General features: G+C 49.1%; 1 pseudogene; it reads left to right on the forward strand.

The window, feature by feature from the left end:
* The first annotated feature begins 7536 nt into the window (after positions 1 to 7536).
* Positions 7537 to 11468, forward strand: LOC138647202 (piwi-like protein 1 pseudogene; annotated as a pseudogene).
* Positions 11469 to 13194: the final 1726 nt, after the last annotated feature.

Raw genomic sequence — 13194 nt, forward strand, 5'->3', positions numbered from 1 at the left:
TGGGCTATGTTCACACACAGAATTTGTAATGCATTTTTCAACTTTAACATTGCTTTCAACCAATACAAATGCATGCACTGGGAAATGTCTTTGTAACATTTAACAACCCTAGCTGGCCATGTGGTGTGTGACACATGACCCTGGTAATGTCGAGCAGTTGGGGTAAGGATAGGTAACCACCCCTCAATCCTCGATGACACCCCCCTGACCCATGCCCTATTACCCCAAATAAAGACTCCGACTACATATTCTTTTGGAATAATATCGGTCACAGCAGCCTTTTTATTTAAATACAAACAGACATAAATGAATTATAAACATCCAATAACTTTAAACTAGGAGGGGTCCTTGGAGCTCCCATGAATCTGGTGATCAAAAACACAGCATAGCGTGAACGTTACCAAACCAAATTACTCCCAGCCGATACCACCTGGCTCAGGAGCACCAAAATCCCCAGCGGGTTCCCTGTTCACGCTAAAATTCCCGGGGAACCGACCACCCCTGCCGGAACCCCCCAATTCACCAGATCCAAAACAAGTTTTAACACTAAATACCGGGGAGCCATAAGCCAATGAATCCCCCCAACCCAATTTCCATCAACTCCAAGGACTCCCCCCAGCCACCGCAATGAGGGACTTTGAATACCTCAAAGACCCGAGACCCCACCACAACGAAATGCTATGGCCTTCTCCACACCTTCCTGCAGTCCAAGCACCCAAAAATCGATCCCAACAGCATTCAGATGCACCCCGTCTGCCAGCCAGAACGCCCCGTCACCTTTTTCCAGCTCAAAATGCCACACGGCTACACCACCATTCCTGGCCATGAATGCAGACACGACTCTGTTAACTTTGATCCTGGCCTTATTGATTTTTTCCAAGGACCGCATATTCCTCCACCGTTTTCACGGTACAATCTCTGACCAAACCACAGATAACCCCGGATATAGATGCCACAACTGCAACAAGTCCTGCTTGATGTCCTTAATTAGTTCTCTGAATGGGCGCATCCCCAAATCATTACCTCCCACATGTAGCACCAAAATATCCGGTGACTTATCCAAAACTACCACAGCATTGATTTCTTTCAACACTCTGTTCCAGGCCAAACCCCTAAAACCAATCCACCGGACCACTGCTACTGACCGATCGAAACCAAGTTGTCTACCATCCGACCGTACGTCAGCGCGCTGGGCTCCCCAATGCACATAGGAATGGCCGAAAATCCACACCAAAAACGGTAAGGAACCTGAAAAATACAAACACAAAGGTCAATCCAGCAGCTAAAAACCACAAGGTATTAAAACGAACCTCTTCAAGACTGACCCGCTCACCCCCGCTTAACACCTAACATAACTGTGATATCTATTCGACTTCCATCTACCAATACGCTTGATAGCCTCCGAATCCAAACCTCCAGCAGCCGAATCCGTTGCTGCCCCAATCCGAAAAGAATGAGGAGTAAAACGCGAATCATCCAACCCCAACACATCAAGCGCTCTCTTAAAAATCGTATGAAACTGATACCTTGACAACGAAGAACCATCTTCATGACAAAGCAACGATCCCTCCCTGCGAGGCCCTAGCCCCCAAAAACCTTTCAAACAACTAACTGGGCACATCAGTGAACCGGCGACTGCACCCAGCTCAACCTTCCTACCTCGCCCCACCTGGTCAGTCTTCGAGTGACGCAACCAAAACTCCACACGCCCTTCAGACAAGAGAACATCCCGCGCCAAAATTCCCCCAGTTGTATTCTTATTAGGGGACACCAGTTCACCGATTCTCATTGCACCAAAAAATGCAAACGAAAAAGCCAAACTGAAAAGACGTTGTTCAAACAGTGACCCACAACACTCCCCCAAAACCTCACCCAATCGCTCCAACATCACGAAAGACACGGGACGCCGTTAATCCAACCTACCATATTGTCTACGGAAACCTTTTACCGCCTGCCTCACCAAAAAATCACACTGCCTCCTCAATTTAAAACCAAACGCCAAAGCAGCCAGCAAGCGTGATACCTTCGCCCACGACCAACACTCTGAAAAACCACGGTTAAACCAGGACAACAAAATCCCCACCTGATCATCGGCGCTGCCTCCACCCGGGCAAGATGCCAAAACCCCTTCCCAAGATGACCAAACCATCTGATAAGCCTCCCATGTTTTAGGAGCCAATGATGACCTTATCAGATCTTCAGCGTCCCGGATGCCATGAGCCAAAGGTCCGCAGGTCAATCCAAACCGATGATCTCTGCCTCCGGAGCCAAGGACCGGAAACGCTCGAACTGGAAACGAGAAAGAGAGTCAGCTATTGAATTCCTCGCCCCAGGCACATGCGTCGCCGTGACCTGAGAATTCAACTCCAGACAAGATAGGACCAATCGCCTGAGAACCCGAACCACAGGTGGTGATGAAGCCGTAAGACCATTCACTGCACACACCACCCCCATGTTATCACAGTTAAAGAGAATGCGCCTGTTGCGAAATTGCTGTTTCCACAAATGAACCACCACCAGGATAGGAAAAATTTCCAATAACGCAATGTTACGGACCAGCCCTGATGAAATCCACTCCGCAGGCCAGGGTGCCGCACACCATTGCCCCCTGAAGTATGCCCCAAAACCACTGCCACCCGCCGCGTCCGTAAACAAATCCAAAGAGTCATTGTCGACCGCCTCTTCCATAAACAAGGAACGACAATTGTAGGATCCCAAAAACGAACTCCAAACCGCCAAATCTTCTTTCAGCTCAGCTGACAAACGAATGAAGTGATGTGGTGCACGAACTCCGGCCGTAGCACTCGCCAACCTCCTGGAAAACACTCTCCCCATCGGCATCACCCGACAACCGAAGTTAAGTTTCCCAAGCAGCAATTGCAATTCTCGCAAAGTCAATTTCTTCACACGCCGCGCCCAGCCAAATCTTCCCGCAACCCTTCAATCTTGTCCACGGGAAGCCTGAACTCCCATCCGACCGTATCGATGACAATACCCAAGAAACTCAAACACGTACAAGGCCCTTCCGTCTTACCGGGGGCCAGGGGAACCTCAAAACGATCACACACCCATCCGACAGCCCGCAAGAGGCGATAACAATGATCTGACCCAGCCAGGCCTACACACAGGAAATCGTCCAAATAGTGTATAACCGAATCACAATCTGAAACATCCTTAACCGCCCACTCCAAAAAAGAACTGAACGTCTCAAACAAAGTGCATGATAGGGAACAACCCATAGATAAACACCTATCCACGAAAAAAAACCATCCCAAAAACAACCTAAAAGCTTAACACTATCAGGATGAACCGGTAGCAGCCGGAACGCCGCCTCAATATCCGTTTTGGCCAACAGGGCCTCACGTCCGAACTTGCAAACCCAAGCAACAGCCTCATCAAATGACGCGTAAACCACCGAGCAAAGATCAGGCGCAATACCGTCGTTAACGGACAACCCACGCGGGTAAGACAAGTGGTGTATTAAACAGAATTTGCCTGCTTCCTTCTTGGGAACCACACCTAATGGGGAAACCACAAGATCCTCAAACGGAGGGGCCAGCCATCTGACCCAACGCGACCTCCTTCCCCAACTTCTCTGACACCACCTCCCGTGTAACACCGCCGACCTCAAATTTTTAAGCGTCCGAGGAACCACAAACGGAGGGGCCGGAATAACGAAACCATCCCGAAAACCCTGATGTAACAAAAACGCCGCTTCCTTCCGAGGGTACCTATTTAGAAAAGGGACCATCCTTTCCAGCCTCACTGGCGTCACCCCCATGAGAATTCCCGGCCCCTGACTTGGACTTAGCTTTTTTGAAGCATTTTGAGGCCCCATGGGAAGAGCCACTGCAGTGTGAACACAGGTGCTTGAATTTGCAATTAACCCCGAACTTGCACTGCCCATCATTGAATTGCCAACACAAACCCACTTTGTGACCCCCCGCCTGACTTGGCTGTCCTGACGCCCCCGCTGAACTGGACTGACTAATCTGACCGGAATTACCGGCCCCCCCTTGAAAGGAGTGACCAAACTTATACTGCGCCATTACGCCCAACCAAAGCCCGATATCCTTCTGATCTCAGCGAAGAGTTGGACGTATAGCCTTCCGCTGCCGGAATTGCTTGTCGTATCTCAACCACGCCTGCCCGCCATAAACCCTATGCGCCTCCCCAATAGAGTCCATGTAGCAAAACAGGCCCGAACAATTCTCCGGCACCTTCTCCCCAATCACACTCGCCAAAATAGCAAATGCCTGCAGCCAATTTATGAAAGTCTGAGGAATCAACCGCCACTTCCGTTTCTCCTCCTCCTCTTTCTTGCTGTCCTCTTTCTTCCCCTTGTCCAAGTTAAATTTATCTAACGGGAGCAGCGAAAAAATTTCCACATACTCATTCTTCATGATTTTCTCTTTTACCTCCTTCTTAAGATGCGCCCCCAAGGGGCCACATAACATACATAAACCTCCCCATGAGCCCTATCATCTAAATGAATACGACACTCCTTCTCTTTCTCCGTTTGAACCGAAACCGAAACAGGCGCCCAGGGGCCCGACGCCCCCGCCGAACTGGACTGACTACTCTGACTGGAATTACCGCCCCCCCTTGAAAGGAGTGACCAAACTTCTACTGCGCCATTACGCGCAACCAGAGCCCGATATCCTTCTGATCCCAGCGAAGAGTTGGACGTATAGCCTTCCGCTGCCGGAATTGCTTGTCGTATCTCAACCACGCCTGCCGCCATAAACCCTATGCGCCTCCCCAATAGAGTCCATGTAGCAAAACAGGCCCGAACAATTCTCCGGTGCCTTCTCCCCAATCACACTCGCCAAAATAGCAAACGCCTGCAGCCAATTTATGAAAGTCTGAGGAATCAACCGCCACCTCCGTTTCTCCTCCTCCTCTTTCTTGCTGTCCTCTTTCTTCCCCTTGTCCAAGTTAAATTTATCTAACGGGAGCAGCGAAAAAATTTCCACATACTCATCCTTCATGATTTTCTCTTTTACCTCCTTCTTAAGATGCGCCCCCAAGGAGCCCTCAAAACATACATAAACCTCCCCATGAGCCCTATCATCTAAATGAATACGACACTCCTTCTCTTTCTCCGTTTGAACCGAAACCGAAACAGGCGCCCAGGGGCCCAATTACACCTCGCTTACACCCGTGACCCTCTGCGACCCCATCCACGCCGCCAAATGCCGCTGATCACTCATTCCCCTCTCCAACCGCACCAACAAATCCCTCACGTTCGCTAACACAGCCCCGACACCCCCCACGTCAGACCCATCAGTACACCCAACCCCAAAACCCGTCACCGAACCCCCTGCGATCCCACATGCACAGGAGAAGGAAAACGCTGTAAAGGTATTAAAGACATGGACACACACTCACCAGGCTGCGGGGGAGCTGTGATCCCCCAGCCGGAGTCCCAGGATGCAGACACCGCTGTCCGTGAAGGTCCATCCCATCCGAAGCCGACTGCCAAAGGGGGGTCTGAGCTGTGTCCTGCTGCGATGACGAAGCCCGAGGAGAGGGAAACGCTGCCTGCTGCGTCCCTGATGGTTGCCGCTGATCTGCTGCTGCTGCCGCCCAAATGGCCGAACCCCCATCCACGCGGGGTGAGGCTGCCGCTGTGTCCACCCTCCCGGCTGCAGGGGTAGACCCCACTGTAGCGACAAGGACCAGCCCTGCTCCCGGACCTGCAGGGCCACCCGCAACCATACTGCTCCCCCGTCCGGATGTAGGTGAGGCAGAGGCAGGCCGCGCGGCAGGAGCATCACCGCCGCAGCCCCCCGACATGTTAGGCCTCAGGCGCTGCCCGGCTCGCGCTGGCTCCGCCCCCACATTGCCGTGAGGTGAAGGCCTTGCAGCCGCCGACGGACCCCGCCTGGCAGTAGGATTCCTCCCAGGCCAGGGCCTGCTGGCACCACGACTTAAAGGAGCCCGGCCTGGAGGGTCCCTAGAGGGGCTCCTGCGCCGACGGGGGGCCTGGGGAGCTGAATCGGGCGACAGGCGATCTGGAGACCTGGTCCGACGTGCGCGCCTCACCGGAGACACCGCCACCGCCGCTGCTGCCGCTGCCGTCCCACCGCTCCCGATGATCCCAGCCACCTGCTGTTCAAGCCAGCCCGGAGGGCTACATTTTTAAACCTCCTAAAATGCTAACAAAATAAAAATAACATTTTTTAAATTGTGCTGATGTAAAGCAGACATGAGGGAAATGTTATTTATTAATGTTTTTCTGTGGTATGGCCATTTGGATTAAAGGGATAATCATTCAAAGTTTGAAAATTGCTATTTTTTTAACATTTTCCTCAAATTTCTGATATTTTTTATAAATAAACACAAAACATATCGACCTAAATTTACCATTATCATAAAGTATAATGTGTCACGAAAAAACTTTCTCAAAATCACTGGGACTTGTTGAATCGTTCCAGAGTTATTATCACATAAAGTGACAATGTATTATTCTAAAATCTTCATAAATAAACTACATACATATTCTAGAATACTCGATGCGTTAGAATCGGGCTTCCATCTAGTACAATATAATAATGCCACACTGTGCCCTGATAATACTGATATACACTGCCTAAGTAGCTATGCCAATATTAACCATCAACAACCTGTATTTGGATACTACTGTGACTTAGCCAATACAGGGTGGAAGAGGCTTAAAAATGGTGATATATATATTTGTTTTCTACCGCCTAGACCCTGGTGACTAGGTGTTGAGTAAAACGGAACCGGCCATGTCCCCAAATATTATTAACCAGCAGATATAGGGTGAATCTGCAGGTTAATAATGTGACAATGCTGTTTGGCTGCTTTACCTGGAGAAAAGAACGCTATTCCTCTGGGAGCTGTTGGCTTTCAGTCACAAAGGTGTGCCAGAGCGCCTATAATCACCGCACAGTACACAGTGAGCGATGACTGTAAGTACATCCCGGTTTACAGCCGCCGAACACTGTTAATAGCCTTTAGAGACATGACAGGTTCCCTTTAACTTTAGAAGATGGTGGCCATATGCTTAGTCCACCATAGAAGTCCTTTTTTGTAAACTTTTTGGGGATTTCTGATATCACTCACTATGCGTTCAAAAGCTCTGTCTCCCACTTCAAAATAGTACAAAGTTGATGTGATCTACTGTATACTCTAATTATTAAGGACAGTTGGATCATTTTCCAATTGGCAATGACAAAGATTTTCAGCAATATTTCAAACACTTTTAGCAGTAACACTATTTATGAGTAGATGTCTCCGTTTGAACCGAAACCGAAACAGGCGCCCAGGGGCCCGACGACACCTCGCTTACACCTGTGACCCTCTGCGACCCCATCCACGCCGCCAAATGCCGTTGATCACTCATTCCCCTCTCCAACCGCACCAACAAATCCCTCACGTTCGCTAACACAGCCCCGACACCCCCCACGTCAGACCCATCAGTACACCCAACCCCAAAAACCCGACACCGAACCCCCCTGCGACCCCACACGCACAGGAGAATGAAAATGCTGTAAAGGTATAAAAGACATGGACACACACTCACCAGGCTGCGGGGGAGCTGTGATCCCCCAGCCGGAGTCCCAGAATCCAGACGCCGCTGTCCGTGAAGGTCCATCCCATCCGGAGCCGACTGCCAAAGGGGGGTCTGAGCTGCGTCCTGCTGCGATGACGAAGCCCGAGGAGAGGGAAACGCTGCCTGCTGCGTCCCTGATGGCTGCCGCTGATCTGCTGCTGCTGCCGCCCAAATGTCTGAACCCCCATCCACGCGGGGTGAGGCCGCCGCTGTGTCCACCCGCCCGGCTGCAGGGGTAGACCCCGCTGTAGCGACAAGGGCCAGCCCCGCTCCCAGACCTGCAGGGCCACCTGCAACCACACTGCTCCCCCGTCCGGATGTAGGTGAGGCAGAGGCAGGTCGCGCGGCAGGAGCATCACCGCCGCAGCCCCCCGACATGTTAGGCCTCAGGCGCTGCCCAGCTCGCGCTGGCTTCGCCCCCACATTGCGCAAGGTGAAGGCCTTGCAGCCGCCGATGGACCCCGCCTAGCAGTAGGATTCCTCCCAGGCCGGGGCCTGCAGGCACCGCTACTTAAAGGCGCCTGGCCTGGAGGGTCCCTAGAGGGGCTCCTGCGCCGACGGGGGGCCCGGGGAGCTGAATCGGGTGACAGGCGATCTGGAGGCCTGGTCCGACGTGCGCGCCTCACCGGAGACACCGCCGCCGCCTCTGCTGCTGCCGCTGCCATCCCACCGCTGCCGATGATCCCATCCACCTGCTGTTCAAGCCAGCCCGGAGAGTGCGCTGCTGCTGCAGCCCTCAGGCTCTCCAGGATCCCATCCACAGTGGCCATTGTACGTCCACACTTGTTGCCCAGAGAGCGGGAACTGACCAGGCCACACCCCCCACTGCCAGTTTGAGCTCAAAATCCCCTTAACCCCCACCTCTTAACTTTTAACCCCTCCCTCCATCCCATGGTCATGATGGGCCTACCCTTACGCCGCGGGGGGAGGGACGGCTTCAGCTCCGGCCATTACTTGAGCAGACCCATCTTGTTTTATTTATGAAGGAGGGACTCTTAAAGTCACAAAGCCTATTTTTAGAGGTGCATCAGGCTGCATTAATATTCTTAAAGGGCCATTATTAAACAGTAGGTCTCCTATGCTGTTATTGCCTATGCAGTGAGTGGCTGGGCTGCCAACAATTACAACGTACCCCAATACCCCTTTCACGAGAGGTACAGGAGTGCTTCTTGAAAAAATGTTGCCTTGAATACAAGGCCTGCCCTGCTATCAAGTCATATGCACCCCAATAATCCTTTGAACCCAGGTTCTGGATGGCGACAGGAAAACCCACTTCACATTCTTCAGTTGGTCCTGCCATACTCTTTTCTTATGTATTAACTGCAAAGCCTGCCCTGCTACCAAGTCATATGCACCCCAATAAGCCTTTGAACCCAGGTACTGGATGGCCACAGGAAAACCCACTTCACATTCTTCAGTTGGTCCTGCCATACTGTTTCCTTATGCATTGAATGCAAGGGCCACCTTGACCCAAATTTGCATGCACCCCAATCCTCCTTGAAAGAAACATGGAGGAGGGCCTCAAAAAAAAAAACTGTCCTATTACAAAGGAACGGGTCTCCTAGACTCGTAATGCCCATACACTAAGTGTATGGGCTGACAAACATTTCTCCATGGGGGTACATTTTTAAAAAATATTTAATGGGGATCATAGACCCTTGCCAAAAAATTGACTGTCTGTAGCAGCACGGAACACGTGAACACTGGCGTTCTGGTGGTGGAAAATGATGAGAGGTGGAGGAAGGCCTCATTAAAAACTCGGCCCAATATAAAGGAGCAGGTCTCCTAGACTTGTAATGCCCATACACTTTAAGTGTATGGGCTAACAAACATTTCCCCATGGGTGAAACATTTTTTTAAAATATTTAATGGTGATCACAGACACCCTTGCCAAAAAATTGAATATCTGTAGCAGCACGGAACACGGGAATCCTGGTGATCTAGTGGTGGAAAATGATGAGAGGTCGAGGACGGCCTCACTAAAAACTAAGCCCAATTTAAAGGAGCGTGTCTGCTAGACTTGTAATGCCCATACACGAAGTGCAAGGGCTGAAAAACATTTCCCCATGGGGGTTACAGTTTTAAAAAATTATTTATGGGTATCAGACATCCTTGCCTAAAAATTTAATGGCTGTAGCAGCATACAACATGCTCACCATGGTGACCTAGTGGTGGAGAATGAGGAAATATTGATGAAGGCCACATGAAAAATTAGGCACAATACACACTAGTGCGTGGCTTGTGTACGAAGTAAAAGATGAGCTGACGAGCAAGATCCCGGGCCCGTGGCTGACCTTGTGTGCAGGAGCACGCCCCATAAAGACCATCTGGACAGGTACAGCAGCCCCAAGGAGCCCAGCCAGCAGTCAGATCTCAGCAGCCAGCGCCTGAGCCTTTGCTTGTTGGAAGAGGGCGCCAGAGAGGCCCGCCGGCAGTGGCAGCATTGCCCGAGGTTCTGCAGATGTCAGCTGGACTTGCAGAAGTGTCTATTGGGGAACAGGGTGGCCGTAGGTGTGACTTCCATGATGTCGGGGTGAACACCCGGCAGACTATCGAACATGTCCAAAAATCGAAAGCTGGCACCTCTGGAACCAAGATTGCTCTTGTGACCAACCACATCAAGCTGATGTCCCAACCACAGTGGGCCCTGTACCAGTATCATGTTGACGTCAACCCCGCCATTGAGTCCAAGCGTTTGCAGTATGGCCACCTGTACCAGCAAGAATAAAACATCGGAAAGGCACAGGCGTTTGATGGAACCGTGTTGTTTTTACCAAAAAGACTGAATAAGGTCACCGAGGTGTTCAGCCAGACTCAAAAAGGAGAGAAAGTGCGGATCACCCTGACCAACGAGATTCCACCGATCTCGCCCACCTGCTTCCATTTCTATATCATTTTCCGAAGACTCCTGAAGATAATGGATATGAAGCAGATAGGACGCAACTATTACAACCCGAGTGACGCCACCGAAGTCAGAGCCCACCAACTCGCCATCTACCCGGGGTTTTTCACCTCCATCCTCCAGTACGAGTCCAGCATCATATGTTGAACATTGATGTAAGCCATAAAGTCCTCAGAAATGAGACTATGCACGACATCATGAGCAGCCTCTACTCCTCGTGTGGCCCTCAGAGGTTTCAGGACGCCTGCTGCAAGGAACTGATCGGACAGATCGTCCTCACCAAGTCCAACACTAAAGCCTACCATATAGACGAGATCGCCTGGAACATGACTACCGCTCCCACCTTCAAGAAGGCAGACGGAAGCAAGATCAGCTTTGTGGACTGCTATAAAAACCCATACAATGAAGAAGTGAAATACATGATCCAGCCACTAATCGAGAACATCACCCGGAGGCCCAAGCTGGGAGCCACAGACAGAGTCATCGTACTGGTGCCAGAGTTCTGTAACCTAACAGGTCTGACCGACAGAATGAGAAACAACTTAAGTGTCATGAAAGACCTGGCTGTTCACACCCGCTTACCACCAGAACAGAAGGAGCGGCAAGTTGGGAAGTTCATGAACTACATACACAAGGATGAGAGCGTTGAGAAAGAGCTACGTGACTGGGGGCTGAATTTCAATACCGAACTGCTACAGTTTGAAGGGAGAATTGCACCTCCGGAAATAAATCATGCAAAAAGACAAATCTGCTGAATATAATCCACAGTTTGCTGATTGGTTGCGAGAGCAGAGGGGTCCCGTCGTGATCAGTCCCCGAGATATGAATAATTGGCTGCTCTATTACACCCAGAGAAATTAAGATGCGGCAAACGCTCTTCTGCAGAACCTGTTCAAGATCACACAGCAAATGCGCATCAAGATGAACCGGGCGGTGTTGGTTGAAGTCGAGGACTTTTTTGGGCGGTTTTTGGTGAATTTTTGAAGAAAAGAGTAGAACAAGGCTAGCAGACAGAACTATGCAACTTATGCCTGCGAAGCTACGATTTTTCCACAACAGATACACCAGGCCTCACCGTGACATAACAGACTGTATAAATATTGTTTTGTTTTTTTCAGATTTTTTGAAAAAAAAGTAAAAATGAGTTGAACAAGGCTAGTAGACAGAACTATGCAACTTATGCCTGCAAATCTACGATTTTTCAACCACAGATACACCAGGCCTCAGTGTGACACATTAGACTGTATACATTTTTTTTTTCTGATTTAAAAAAATAAATAAAAATGAGTTGAACAAGGCTAGCAGACAGAACTATGCAACTTATGCCTGCAAATCTACGATTTTTCCACCACAGATACACCAGGCCTCAGTGTGACACAACAGACTGTATACATTCTTTTTTGTTTTTTTTCTGATTTAAAAAAAAAAATGAGTTGAACAAGGTTAGCAGACAGAACTATGCAACTTATGCCTGCGAAGCTACGATTTTTCCACCACAGATACACCAGGCCTCAGCCGGACATAGCAGACTGTATAAATTTTCTTCAATTTTTTTTTGTAAAACAATAAATACTGAGTACACCAAGGCTAGCAGACAGAACAATGCAACGTATGCCTCCAAACAGAAGATTTTTACACCACAGATACACCAGCGTGTGACGGAGATAACAGAGTGTACAATTTTTTATTTTTTTTATTTTTTAAAACAATGAATAATGAGTAAACCAAAGGTAGCAGACAGAAGAATGCAACATATGCAAGCAAAGCACGGATTTTGACACCACTGATACACCAGGCGTCAGCCACAGATAACGAACTGATCGAAATGTGGCCTTTTTTTGGCACACCAAAATTTTGTCAAAAAGTTGGCTATGACACGCAAAAATAAAATTGGAGTACTAAAATTTTAAGATATTTAGCGCAATGATATGCGATGTGTGTGGCGTACAACACAGTGAAAAATATAACAACTGAAGCTAACTTTTTGGGGGCCAGCTAAAGTTTTTTGGGGCAGCAAAATGGTGTCCAAAAATGTTATAAGAAACTACAAAATATTAGATAGTACCCCCAAAAAAGGACAGATTGCTAGGCCCACTCATATCTGATGCCTGGGGCCCCCCCAAAATAGGTAAAAAATTATATTTTTATACTCTTGTATTGCAATGACCTAGCTGTAGTCTGCAGCGTGACCAAGCAAATAAATGTCAAAAAAGGGGGTTATGGATTGCTTTATAAGAAAACGAGCAGATATAATCTTAAAAAAAATAAAATAAATTTGCCACGGATAACTGCAGCTAGTTATATTTAAAACACGCAGCAGCAGACAGTAATGGAGCCTTTTAATCTATACAGGGAGATCTATAGACTCACATACAATGCCTGTAAACCTTGCAGTTATGTGGACATGAGCACATAGACTCCCCTGCCCAACTAGCACAATTAAAAACTAGGTCCAATGATAAGGAGCTGGTCTACTAGGCTTGTAACGCCCATACACGAAGTGCATGGGCAGAGACACATTTCCCCATGGGGGCGTACCTTTTTAAAAAATCTTTTATGGACATCATAGACAGGCTTGGCAAAAATTGGACTGCCTGTAGCAGCACAGAACATGTTAAGGCTGCCGTCACACTATCAGTATTTGGTCAGTATTTTACATCAGTATTTGTAAGCCAAAACCACATGGGAATTTTCTAAGTAATTCCGCTAC

The sequence above is a fragment of the Ranitomeya imitator genome, chromosome 1, assembly GCF_032444005.1.
Source record: "Ranitomeya imitator isolate aRanImi1 chromosome 1, aRanImi1.pri, whole genome shotgun sequence".
Classification (NCBI taxonomy): Eukaryota; Metazoa; Chordata; class Amphibia; order Anura; family Dendrobatidae; genus Ranitomeya; species Ranitomeya imitator.